Source organism: Pagrus major, chromosome 2 (genome assembly GCF_040436345.1).
Source record: "Pagrus major chromosome 2, Pma_NU_1.0".
Classification (NCBI taxonomy): domain Eukaryota; kingdom Metazoa; phylum Chordata; class Actinopteri; order Spariformes; family Sparidae; genus Pagrus; species Pagrus major.
This window is the reverse complement of record NC_133216.1, coordinates 20,375,691-20,389,211: the sequence shown is the minus strand read 5'-3', so window position 1 is coordinate 20,389,211 and position 13,521 is coordinate 20,375,691.

Sequence of the window (13,521 nt, the reverse complement as noted above, 5' to 3'; positions counted from 1 at the left end):
TCAAGTGACCAAAGTGTTTTACAGAGAAATCAAAAACACATTAAGATCATTAAAATGAAAGTAAAAAAGATCAATGCATCAGAGATATACACTCGGCTTTAGTCAACAGAAACACTTACTCACCTAACTGCCCTCTTGTTTCTGTTGGCCCCTGTGACGCTGCAGCGGAGTGACTCGGTTTGAGTTGGCGCTGGAGAGCAGCTGGAGCACAAACACTACCTGTCAGCTCCTGGAGGCTCGTATCGTCCCGCTGTGGTGCTGTCTCCCGGAAAGCAGTGGCAGCCCGAGTCTGTCTTCGACATTTAACACTAGGCTGCGGTTCATACACGTATCGCCTGACCCTGTGAAGTAATCCATAATGTCCTGTGTCACGTTAGCTGACCTGAATTACTTTTTCAACCCTGAGGTGTGGTGACAAACCCTGGCAGAGAAAACAAAATGGTATCTGAGCCAAACTCTCAGTCATTCTTCCACCTTTCATTGATGTCAGGAGTCATTAGGAGATGACAGAAGAAACGCGGCTGCCTCAGCACCGGCTTCACGTCATAATTTATGTCTGCTACATGCTGAGAACAAAGATTTATTATGCTGTTACTTAACATGGACAAGTTAAACGTAATGTCAGAGTTTTGGTTTTAGTCACTCAGTATTGTAACTTCAAGATTGTGAGATTAAAGGGGCCATTTGTAAGATGATAAAGAAGGACGTTTGCTTGTAGCTTTCTTGCTACTTAGCCTAATAAGTAAGCAAAATAAACTCACAAAATGTCAGGAAAGTAAATATTTTAGCCAGTCAAAGCTGCTGTAAATCACCTCTGTACTTTATATTTGATCTTCAAACTGGCATCTATCGATCCCCGAGGCTGTGGTCAGTCCCAGTCTGGTGTCCAGTCGAGTTCACAAGGAGGAACACGGTTGAGCTGAGTCCTGTTGACGACAGTGACTCCCCTCGTCATCAAAGGCTGCGGTTCAGGCAGCCTCCAGTCAGCTGAGATGGCCACTTAGCTCCAAGGCTAACTGGGTCACTTGCTAACAGCAGCTAGTTGCTACAGCCAACGATAGCAAAGAATAGCAAGTCCAGCTACTTTTGAATTCTTGCCAGTTTTTACAAGTTACACCTTTACGGCCACCGTGGGGTCAGATGTGAAAATGTTTGACTACTACTTTCTGTAGTAGAATGCACCATGTACCCCTGTCAGGAACAATCATTAGCAAATGTAATCATAATCATAGGTGTAATGCAATCCACGCATGGATAGTCGAAATGGTGTTGCTGTACCCCAGAAGAAGCTGTTGCTTGACTGCTGTAAGCACAGTCAATGTCAGTTTACTGTCTCTGCAATTAATTTCTTTCAAACTTATTGAGAAGTGGAATAGAGGAGTGTTATCTGAGTGTATGCCAATTGTGATGGTTTCTGCAAAGTGATAGAAGGTTTTTCAATTTTATGAATGGTTAACATCTGGCAGTGTTGAGCTAAAGTGTTGTCAGAACGTAAATTTCATCCAATTTGTTAAATCTTTACGGGGAATGGAGCGAGATCCTAGACCACCCAGCAGATTTTGACCGTCTCCAATGTTGACTCAATTTTTGTGTGTGCTACAAACTGCATGACAGTGTTTGTCAGTCAGCATCAGTTGTCTCACACAGTTCAGGGCTAAGCCTCGTCAGCCTTCACAGAACAGGCGTATTGGTCATTCCTGTGTTTGTGGGATGGACTGTGGAGCGGAGACAGCAGCTCAGACCTGCTCAGTAACAAACACCGCCCCAGTGAGCTGTTAGGAACACAGCCATTGCTGTGCTTTAGGGCTTCACTGATGGGCCATGACAGATTGAGTCCCCCCCATGGATCGGGGCCTCTCTACTCTCAGACATGCTGGAGCTTTATTAGACTTCAGTATGCCTCCCTGTGGAACCACGTCACCCAGCGTGACCCGAACCACTCCGGGCCCTGATTGGCAGCAAGCACCCACAGCCGAGGGCCTCGGTTCTCTCGGGCCGGGGGAAATGGTCTCGACACGTGCTGTAAATCAACAGGCCAAACAGTTCAGACACGTGCTGTAAATCAACAGGCCAGAACAATAACACCCAAGGAAGCTAAAACTCTCCTGTCGGTGAACACGCATCATAACTCACGTCTGTTTAACCTGGACCGAACAGGGTTTCATCTGAAGGGGCTGAGCGCTCAACACTTGAGCCAAACTGAAACGTTACATTACTTAATACACACTAACTCAATCATTTATGACCGCATTCTTGCCCATGTGAGAAATGTTGCTTTCAAAAGACGTGGCTATGTATCAGAAATTCACACACAATATTAATGTTTTTCTCAATCCTGGAGCCACAAGGTTCTCCGTCCAACAGCTGCGATAGATGAAGCATTCTTGCTAACAGGATTTATGTAGAGAAGTGAGAGCAATCAATGTTTTAGCTCATCCCTCTGTTGAGGCTGAGAGAGTTTGTGATGCTGGCTGGAGCTTTATAGGATCAAGAACACAGTAAAGTACATTATTGAATGATGACAGGCAAAGCTCTGGCTGATTAATGCTCTACACAGTGGCGGCTTTCCCAAAATCATATCACAGTGCAGACATGCCGAGACAACGTACGACCAGAGAGAGGCAGGATATATTCACCCTTCTGCTTAAGACAGATCTCAGTGCACATATTTTGCTGCTTGGCCTGAGTTAACCCAGTTTCAGTCAAGTTTTAGTGAATATGAACAACTTTGTCCAAAAGTTAAAACCCAGAAACTCAAGAAAATACATCTAGTTTAGCCGCACAAGGAGGATGAGGATAACTTTAGAGTCCAGGGGCCTCCCAGCATGCACTTGAGCAACAGAGTTGCCAATGTTATGTTTCTGTCATATGAGATTAATTAATTGAGCAGCAAGTGTTGCATGTGTATCCTTCTCCCCGAGTGCTGATGATCAGCCTACTGCTACTGACAAACATGCACTTAGCAGAGTCTTAAGCGATATGTGACACCCAAGATCAAATCATGACGTCGTGTCCTGTCTGCCCTCTGCTCCGCTAGCTTCTGTAACTCGGTGCAATCCCTCTTTCATCTGTCTTTCTGAGAAAATTAAGCATGTCCCTGAGGTTCACTGTCCATATTCTGAGATATTACAGCTCCGCTGCAGCACTTGATATCAGCAGAAGTTGAAATCTTCTTTTCACCTGAATTTCTCTAAGTTGTTCTGCCTAAACCTAATCAAACCTGGTACCAGGTACAATCAGATATCAGATATAAACTTATTTATCACTTTGTATTGCCAGTGTGTGAATGTCCCTACTCTCTTGGCTGCATATAACAGCATGTGGATTGATTTCAACATAAAGGACTGGGGACGGGTTTGCCGTTCCCCTGCAGCACAGCAACAGTAGCTAACGTTAGAGTCCGCTAACGTCAACAAACAACTGGCACCCACCAGAATAAAGTCTTATCTAGTGAAGCCTGTTTGTCAGATGAAAATTTGATCATGTTTTTGCTTATCTAGTTATGTTGCCACAAACATGGCTCGAAATTCTCTCGACATCCCGTTAGAAATATCCAGTTTTGTTGCCACAAACAGATGGAAAATGTTCGAAGTCTGGTTAAAAATATCCACTGGTTTCACCCTTACAAATGATGAAACTCCATCTCACACAGTGGCCTCTGGCTTGGCAGCTGTCTATTATCCAAAAATGCAATGAATGAGAATGAGATGAATGAGATACCATTTCTTTTTGAGCTGTCACGGTCTTCACTGGAAAAAAAAAAGACTCAGAGCCATGGATAAATGTGTGTACACGACCCTCCCTACCAAACAGACAACATAAAACTCTCACTGGAAACACTACGAGCCTTGTCTGTTTTCTTGTCTGCCTTTTTTCACTGACCATATCTCTCACGCCTCCACATGTCAAAATCATTCAAGGTCTTTCTTTCATGCCCGCTGCACTGAGGAGGTTGTTATGAGTCAGAGTTACTGACTGGAAACCTGAACATCAGTGTGTTAGATCTTTATTATCTCGGAGATCAGTTTTCTGCTGTACAGATTGGCATAGGGGCGCTTTATCTCACATCATCCTCCCTACAGCGTGTCTCCTAATCTCCCCCCCCACCTCGTGCCTCAGTGTTAGATGAGGGCATGAGGTGACCTAACACACACACACACACACACACACACACACAGCATAGTTAAAAACCCTCCTTTCTTTGTGTAACAATGATACAATTACAGCCAGATTCAATTTGAATGAATTCAAAACGCTACAAACTGCTCAGACAAGCCACCTCCGATAAAGACGCCACTGGTGTTTGTCCTTCTTCTTCATGGGAGGGTCTGGAGTCGAGGCTTTTGAAAGAGTAATGAAGCAAAGTCACCAGAGGAGAGAGAGTTTTAATATTTGGTCTAAAAATCAACAGTCCGGACTCGGTAAACGCAAGGAAACGCCTGCTCCGTCGAATAAAGATTTGCTGTAGTTTTATCTGGTTGGAAATCTTGTGCAAGGATCCAACTGTGGCTGTGATTGTTAATAGTTCCCCTTGAAACGGGCATGAGTAATTACACGCCATTTGATGTGGACTTTTATACTTATTCCACAAAAACACAAACAGTCATTCATTTGGTTGGAATAAGTCAAAATGGAAAGGGTCGAGCCAAATGTAAACTTAATGTGTTGTTTTTCCAGATCTTTGGGAGAGACGGGGGTAAGGTGAGATTGGATTAAAAAATCAAATAGGTTTTTGGGACGAATACAAAAGAAACAGGACTTTTATGTGTCCTCGTCAGAGTAGGCTGTGTCCGTTGGCGGCTGGTGAATGTGTGCTCTATGTTCTGACAGACAGAAGAATGAGCTGCTTTATTACCTCTGCACACGGCTGCCAATCATTATAGGTATCCCTCACACTCTGCTGCAAAAACAGCCAGAATATACTGAGATATTTAGTTCCAGGTGCACATATATTCACTGTCGTCCCACTACAATAATCTGCACTGCATGCAGCATTCCTGCAGTGAATAACAAAGTCCCTCTACACAGAGAGGATTTTCTCATCTCCACCTTTTTGCCATGCACCCTGTCATTTTATCTGTTGTGGAAAATCCACATCCTCCCATCTTCCTCAACCATCTCCACACTCCACCTACTCCCCAGTGTCCGACTCAAATCCCGGCTGATCCTGTTTTATCACCACAAAGCATCCTGGAGCCAGCTCCTCCTATCTGATGGTTTTTGGTCGCTGCCTCTCCTCCAACTTTCATTTCCAGTGTTGATAAGCATCAAATACTATACACGGGAAAATAGATTGGGTCATGTTGGATCGCATTGACAAACAATCATCAGCGGACGGAGTTTGCTCGGAGGCCAAGGAGATGGATCTGTAGACAGCTGTTATGATTTTCTCTGTCGCACTTTTAGGACTTGTTTTTCTCATAAGTAAGCAATAAAAGGATTCTTCATCCTGTAAATGGTAGTTTGACAAAATACCAATTTGAGGTTTAAATATTTAGCTAGTAAGCTCCAGAAGAAGCTTGTAATTGGACTCGGATTCCAGTTCTTTCCAGTTGCTATCGAGAGATTGAAGAATGAAATGCTGTGCTTCTATCTGTGAGACACAGAAAGAAGATGTGGTGAATTATTTGGTTTAAGTTGATTGTTAGTCAGACATAGGACAGAGGTCGCCTGCATCAAAGTCACACGCTTTGTTCAGCCAATCGTTCACAACATTTTTACTATATATTCTGGATGTTTTGGATTATTTTTCTTTTAAGAGAAACATAACGTTATAAATTCAGGTTTGGGAAGTAATGGACTACATGTAATCGGGATTACGTTAAGGTACTATAATCAGCCAAAATTTACATTTCAGAATATGTGTAATTAGATTTTAGTGACGGTGTCAAAAAATACTACATTTTTGATTACTTCCAAAGCTCCTGTGCTAGCGGTGTAAACACCAACGCTGCCCTGGTAGTCCAGTATGGTTAACTGAGCTAACAAGCTAACAGTGGCTACAGTCATGGATGTATAAATAGGATACAGTTAGCAGCAGTTAGCAGTTTGGTGATGTGCTGCTCCTAGCTGTTGGCGGTATGAATTCAACAGGTGGATAATTCTTACATATTGCACCTTTAAAGGGGCACTATGTAGTTTTGAACAGGAAATTCAAACTCAGAATTTTAATATTTACAATATTAATGAGGTAATAATACAAACTCAGAAATATGTATCTTTTCCATAACCGAATAAACAAGTTGTTCTCAGAGAAAAAAATAGGTCCAGATCACTGTCTGAAGCTAGAAAGGTGGCAGGGTCCGCCACATATAAACAAAGTAAAACAGTACGAAACTGTGTTGTCTTTTAAGATCAGTTTGTTTATTCATTGTATTAATTTTTATTGAAAACAAAGATAGTTTGTTTATTTAGATTGTTTAGGCATTCAAAAAAATCAGTCAGTGAAGATCTTTCCAAAACTACATAATGCACCTTTATAAAACAGAGTTGCCTTTCATGCTAAAGTGAATCCTGTTTGTTTAAACCTGGCGACTGACAGAAGTTGTTTGTTGAGGCTTTAATGACTGATCTATCAATTTTTAATAATAACGCAGCCATAGTTACAACTCACTGCAGTACGCCTTTCTAGAAAGTGATACCTTGAAATATAAAACGAGGTTTACAACCAACAGCTCTTGTATATTTTTAAAGCGTGCAGCTACTTTGCTGTATAACTGGAAGCTGTTGTAGCCTCTGAAGCATCCACGGAGGGTAACATCACTCTCCTCAGGGGCCTGTACTTAATTCGCTGTATGCTGTTGGCACCGGGGCAGTAAGGTGATCTACAGGCTATCAGCAGGCCATCAGTATCATCCAGGCTATCTGTGTCATCTCCGGCATGTTCCAACCCAGGAGCCAGATTCTGTCTCCATTTCCATTACTCCATCGCAAAAATCAAAGATGAAAGATAGCTGCGTGCTCGGGGACCAGACAGCCCACCATCGGAGAGGAGAAGCGATCTCTCCCTCATTTGAGTTTTTTTGCAATTAAGTCTTTGTTTAATCTCTGGCTCCTCAGTGTGTTTTCCACATGCCACCCAAATTCCATAACAGTGCTGCTTTATGCGGCGGCGTACCCTGCCAACACTTACCATATCAGCACACACGACTGGAAGGAGCCAAGCGTTTGTTGAACCTCACATTTTCAGGCACGCTCAAACACAAACGCCCGCTCTGGCACTCACTCTGTCAGATGGCATCGGTCTGGTCTTGCATAAAACAAAAACCTCGAAATCTTAGACAAGTATCAGAACAAGGCAGAACTCTGTCTAGCCTGCACACACCCCCACCTCCCTTATACACACACACACCCCGCCCGCTGACCCCCACCACCATATGCCAAAAATTATCATACAAGTTTCTCTTTGTATCCATATTTAAACATGATGGAGAAGAATTGAGCCTTTATACGAGGGGGAGGTTGTGTGTTTATCCAGCAGCGCCAGCACCAGGAAACAAGAGAAAGCCCCCATTGCTGCTGGTGGAAGCAGGAAAGGGTCGGAGACTGCGGGGCTGGCGGGAGGAGAGGTGAATGGAGACGGGGAGAGAGAGCGAGAAGGAGAAAGGAACTCTTTGAGTGACAGTAATTTAGGAACCTGCACTTTTTATGATTTTCCTGCTTTTGGGAAAAACATACAGACTTCTGGGTATAGCACTTGGGACCAAATCAAAGACGTCTTTTACCATCAAAAAGTGTGTGTGTTGTGTGTGTGTGTGTGCGTGTGTGTGTGTGTGTGTGTGTGCGTGGATGTACTTGTTTGTTTGCTTGTCTGTCTGTTATATATATATATGTAGCCTACATAAAGTAAACCAGTCCCCAAATAAATCTTCAAATCCAACTAAAATGATTGATTTCTCTTCACTTTTTGTGAAAAAAATCTACAGTGATACTGAGATTTGTGCATATTTTCCCAAAATGGATACAGTGACATCTGTTTTTGGACATCTTTCTGTAAACATTAAGCTTTAGGCCTCTAAGTCGACTTTTCTCCTGGCGCTGGTTGACTTGACATTTGAGAGCCATCATTGGAGACCCACTGGTAACTTTTGTGGTGTGCTATCTACCTCATTCCTAGCCTCCATGTTACCTTGCAAGAATTATGGGCTCAACTTCCAGTGCCTCCTGTCACTTAACCAGTTTCCAAGGTAATAGCCCCAATAGCACGCATATGTCTTGCAGACGTTAACGAGTTATTTGGAGAGAAGTAGAATGGGGAGCATTTGCTGATTGGGAAGACGATGGCGAGCTGTAGACCGATGCCGACGTCTCGCTCCCCATTCTACTTCTTTCCAGCGTAACTTCTATTTGCTTGTACTCCACTCTTGGAAACTAGCAAGATGGCAAACTAGCCTAATTTGGTCATGTTAGCTCTGATTCCCAGTAGACATTAGCCCATGCTGAGTCATAGGCAACTCTCACACACTGTTTAAAAAAAGTCTGTGCTGTGTTTGTCCCACATTATAACAAAGCTAGCTCTGGTTAGCTTTAGCTGTTTCTCTTCCATGTGTCTAGTTGTGGTGCAAGCAACGACCAGACTTGAAAACATTATGATTGTAATTGTGATTCAAATCACGACATCGAGTAATGAACATGCTCGAATCACACTATACTACCTTACCATACTAACGACATTAGCCCCACAGCTAGCTAGCTACCTGTGTGTGCCATTGGAACTGAAGTGATATTAAAAACTAGCCGACTTCAGGACTTTTTGACAAAATAAGCACAATAGGAAACTGAATACCAATGATATACTGATTTCTTAACATAATTTAAACTTTCAGCAAGTTCATGTGACTGTATTTGGCTAAATAACCCAAAGTTTTTTCATGTGTAACACATCAGGCTCACACATTTGCTATAAATATTTTGTTTTACTGTTTCCTCAGGCAGCACAAGTCCTGGATCCCTAGTAAAAGTTTTAGTATCATCAGTTGAAATTTAAAAGCATAAGCCAGCTCTAAGATGCCGTCCTCAAAATGTTTATTTTCTGTCATTTCCTTTAACACCAGATCTGATGTTCTTAGTGCCAAAGGCTCTAAAAGGCATGAATTATTCTGCAACTACAGGCCAGAAAATTATTAAGAAGGGAACAAAGTGTAGGAATGCAAAGGTTTTGTAAATGGTCCTACTGATGGATCTGTGTTTTCGCCAGTGTCAAAACAGAGCCAGGACTGAATGGGCCTCCTCATGACCCTCTGGCCTCAGTTCCAAATTTCAGGCTGCTCAGGAAGGCCTGAGGTTTGGAGGTTTCTAACCACAGCGACCTTCTCGCTCCCTTCGCTTCATTTTTTAGCTTTTTTATCCGAAATGAGACACTGGATAAATTACGTTGACTATGAAGGGCCCCCTTGTTCACTTAGAATAATAAAGAAAGGATACCCTGGTGGAGAACTTTGCAGTAATTTTGCCTGTAAGTGTTTGAGTTTGTCTGGGCTCAAGAGTTGGCTGAGTGGAGAGAGAGAGAGAGAGAGAGAGAGAGAGAGAGAGAGAGAAAGAGAGAGAGAGAAGGGGAGAGCCTGTCTCATTTCCTCCATGATGGATGAGCCTATTAGCTGTCTGGTGTTAGCGCAGGTTTAGCCTTACACCTCGGCCTCGGCACACACACGTGCTGATGATGGGGAAAAAGAAAGAGGAACTGCTGAGGATGAGGTGCAAAGATCACTATCCTTGCATCTGCATACCAAGTGTTTTTTTCATCAAGGTTTGACACCTGATGTTTATCCAGGTCACTCTCCTGGATCATGTTATAGCATGATATTTACGTCAGCAGTCCTGGCTTCGTATCTGTGTGACGTCTCTCTGAGTAAAGTGCTAATGCATCACCAACAATGTGAAGAGACATATGTGAAAGTGTCAGCATATTTTTAATATAATACTTTGTGGTTTTCTGGAGATATTACACCCAAATAAAGCGCCGAGATCAGATTTCACAAAGCAAAATTTACTAGAGGCTCGTGTCCACATAACAAAGTTTGTTTCTGGCGGTCAAGTGCTGGCAGTGTGCTTGGGAGCTCTGGGATGAAGTGCTTGCTTGTGCGGTGAGAAAAAAACCATGCTGCACATTGGTTTTGATTGACATTAGCTAACAGCATGGTAACAGAGGGCTGACTGCACAGTTAGTAACATGCTTACAATGCATACGGTTACAAAAGCACCACAGTCATCAGCAACAGTCAGTGTACGGCAGCTCTGGATGGAGAGACACACCCACAGCAAGCTTCTCCTCCATTTTCTTGGTTACCAGGTTGAGAAGTCCCGCTGCAACTAATATATGATTGGTTGTAACTTATCAAACACTTTATTGTCATTAAAGCTGATATATTGCTCCTATAGTCCAACAGTAATCACTGTTATAGAGTGTTTGGTCGGTAACCTGTGTCTCTCATGCAGTAAAAGAGATAAGACACTTTCTATCCATGCCCACTTTATCCAATCAGGACAGAGAACTCTGTTAAAAGGCGGTGCTGTCTGCGAGGGGGGCACACAAAGAGCAGGATTCTCCTCTTCGGGTACAAACACCGGCGATGGTGGAACAGGTAAAACAGGTAAACAGGTGATGGCTTATACTAAAAAACACCAACAGTGCTTACAGCAGCTTTAACTTCCATCAGAGTCTCTGCACACTGTGTTGGTTGTAGTATTTCACCATGCTTCCTGTCTCAAACTGATGATCAGTGAGCCACTTCGCATATTTGTGCCATATTATGTGACACGCTCTGACAAAGACTGTGTGAACACAAGCTTAGAAAACATCAAAAAACAAAAAGTCGATTTTTGAGCTTTGAAATAGTTATGATAAAGCTATCCAAACTATCCAAACAAAGTTAAAGTAAAGTAAGATACAAAATAAAATATAAAAAATAAAGGGAGAGAAACACACAAGGGACCTTTTTGCAACAAACGAAAAAGAAAAAACTTGACTCTGTTCCCACATTTACAGTCTTACATTAAGTCATGTGATACATTCCTGTGCACATTCACAGGCACAAATGCACACATGCTAACATCCAACCCCTCCACACACACACACACACACATACATTAACAACACGCACACACACCCTTCAGACGTGGACTGTTTCCAGAGAAGAGTCCACCTGATTCCCTCATCCATCCACAGGTTATAAATAGGACTCGTTTGACGTACCAGCGCCGAGGCTTACAGGGTGGGCCTGTGGGGGGCGGGGCGGGGTTTTTTAGGAGGCGATGGAGGGTCAAAGATAGTTGATATCCCTGTGCTTGTCCTCTACCCGCTCTCACTCTGTATATAACCCCCCCTGCTCTCTCTCTCTCTCTCTCTCTCCGCTGCCAGCTCTGTCTCACATGCATCGCTTTTTTTTTTTTCTTTCTTTCTCTAGGTCTCTATCTCTGCCCACCATGTGTCCCCCCTCACTCACTCGGTGCAACATGTGTCACTCGCACTCTCTCTGGCATGCACCGTATCTCTCAGGCACTCTCTCCCTTTCCTCTCTCCCTCCAGCTGACAGCATGTAATTGAAATGGTCAAACACATGAAAAATATGACAAATGGTAAGAGGTATTTGTGCCTCATCATCATCATTGCCGCGTCTCGCTCTCCTTTCAGCTGGAGCTCGGTTGACAGCTTGTAATCTGACTGCTCAGACACATGGCAAATGCTCAGAGGTATTTGTGCTTCATCATCATAATTATAATGGACCCCAAACCCTCTCTCTGCTCCCCCCCTCCCCACCGACCTGAACATATCTACACACTTGGCTGCAGCAGAGAATGAGTCGACATGTGTGAATATACGAATAATGATTCTTTGGCCTGCACATGTCGAATTTCCCAACAGCGTCCCTGAGAAACGGGATACGCAGATTAACAAGATCAAAGAAGATCAACGAGATTAAATGCAGAGTCTAAGTGAGCGGAGAACAACAAATTGATTTTAAACCCCCGTCTTTAGTGTGAGCGTATCATTTTTGGCTCACATTGTGTGATCACTGCTGAGCCACCGCTGAAGTGCCCTAAACTAAACAAGCCAAACTTCCTGCATGGTGCCGTGATGGAGGCTTCTTCTGGTAAGAAAACACAGATAGAAACAGTAATCGAGATAAGACCGCAGGAACCACGCTGAGCTGCTGGGACCTGGGTTTCATCACCAACTGTCAGTCCTGACAGCAACGCGACACACTGATAAAAAAGGTGACGGGTTTGGTCACACTGTGTCACTCTGATCATCCACAAAGGATACTAAAAGACAACACACACCCCAGCCACAGTCTGTTCACCCTGCTGCCATCTGACAAGAGATACAGAGTATCTGCTGCTTTAACACCACACTACAGAGCAGCTTCTCGTCTTTTCTTCTTCCTTATATACTGCATATTTAGAGGGGAATTAACACCAGTGTTGTAAAAAGCAAGATATTGTGTTAAAATGTTACTTTGGTAAAAGTTAAAGTCGCCCATATAAACAGTAACTAGTAGCTAAAGTTGACAAATGAATGTAGTGGAGTAAAAAGTGCAATATTTGTCTCCAACATGAAGTGTTGTGGAAGAACAGCAGAAAATGGAAACACCTGAGTAAAGTGGAAGTACCTCAAAATTATACTTAGTTACAACAGTTATTGAACATTGACATGTTTAAGCTACTCTTGCGTCCTTCATTTTATCAATTGCTCAGTTCACTTTAAAACACGTGTTGTAATGTTGGACATGACGTGCTTTTTTTTTGACAACTTATGGTCCACTGACTAACTTTGGATGGAGTCGCTCAGTTGACATGATGGTCATGAAAAGCTCCAGAAAAGTTCATATAAGGGTATTAACTGAAAGGACTAGTTTGACATTTTGCTAAATAAGCTTTAGAGGTGCCCATAGGTGGATTTTGTTACCTTTGTATGGCTGTTTTCCCGTTTCCAGTCTTTGTGCTAAGCTAAGCTAACTGTCTTCTGGCTGCAGCTTCGTATTTACCACGAAGACGTGAGAGAGGCGTCAAGCTTCTCTCAACAAGAAAGTAAGTTTAAATAAGTTTTCATATTTCATTATCATTGTTCAGACATGCTTAAGTTTTTTATTAATGTACTCATCATCAACAGATGATGAAGATTTTGTGATCTGAATTAATAAACTTAATTTTTTTTATTCTTATTTTGCCTTTATTCAAAAGGAGAATTAGAAAATGATAACAGAAGTTTTGTTGTTGTTGTTGTTGCTCACAGAATAATTATCTTTGGGATGATGAAAAACTGAAGCATGACACAGATGTCCTTCTGTAACACAACACCACCCTGGGATTCCTCCATGAACAGGCCTGTTTTAATGGTGTCTTAAGAGTTTTTCAGCCTCCACCAAGGGTCTAAATCTGCTGGAGCCTGGCAGCTGAAGAGAGGCTCTACAGCATGGATCTGTGATCTGTGTTGGTTTGTTTTTTGCGTTTCATTAAAAAAATGCTTTCATTTGTTTTGTGGAAGAGTCTTAACTAGTTATATATTTTAGTTTTTGTGATGGC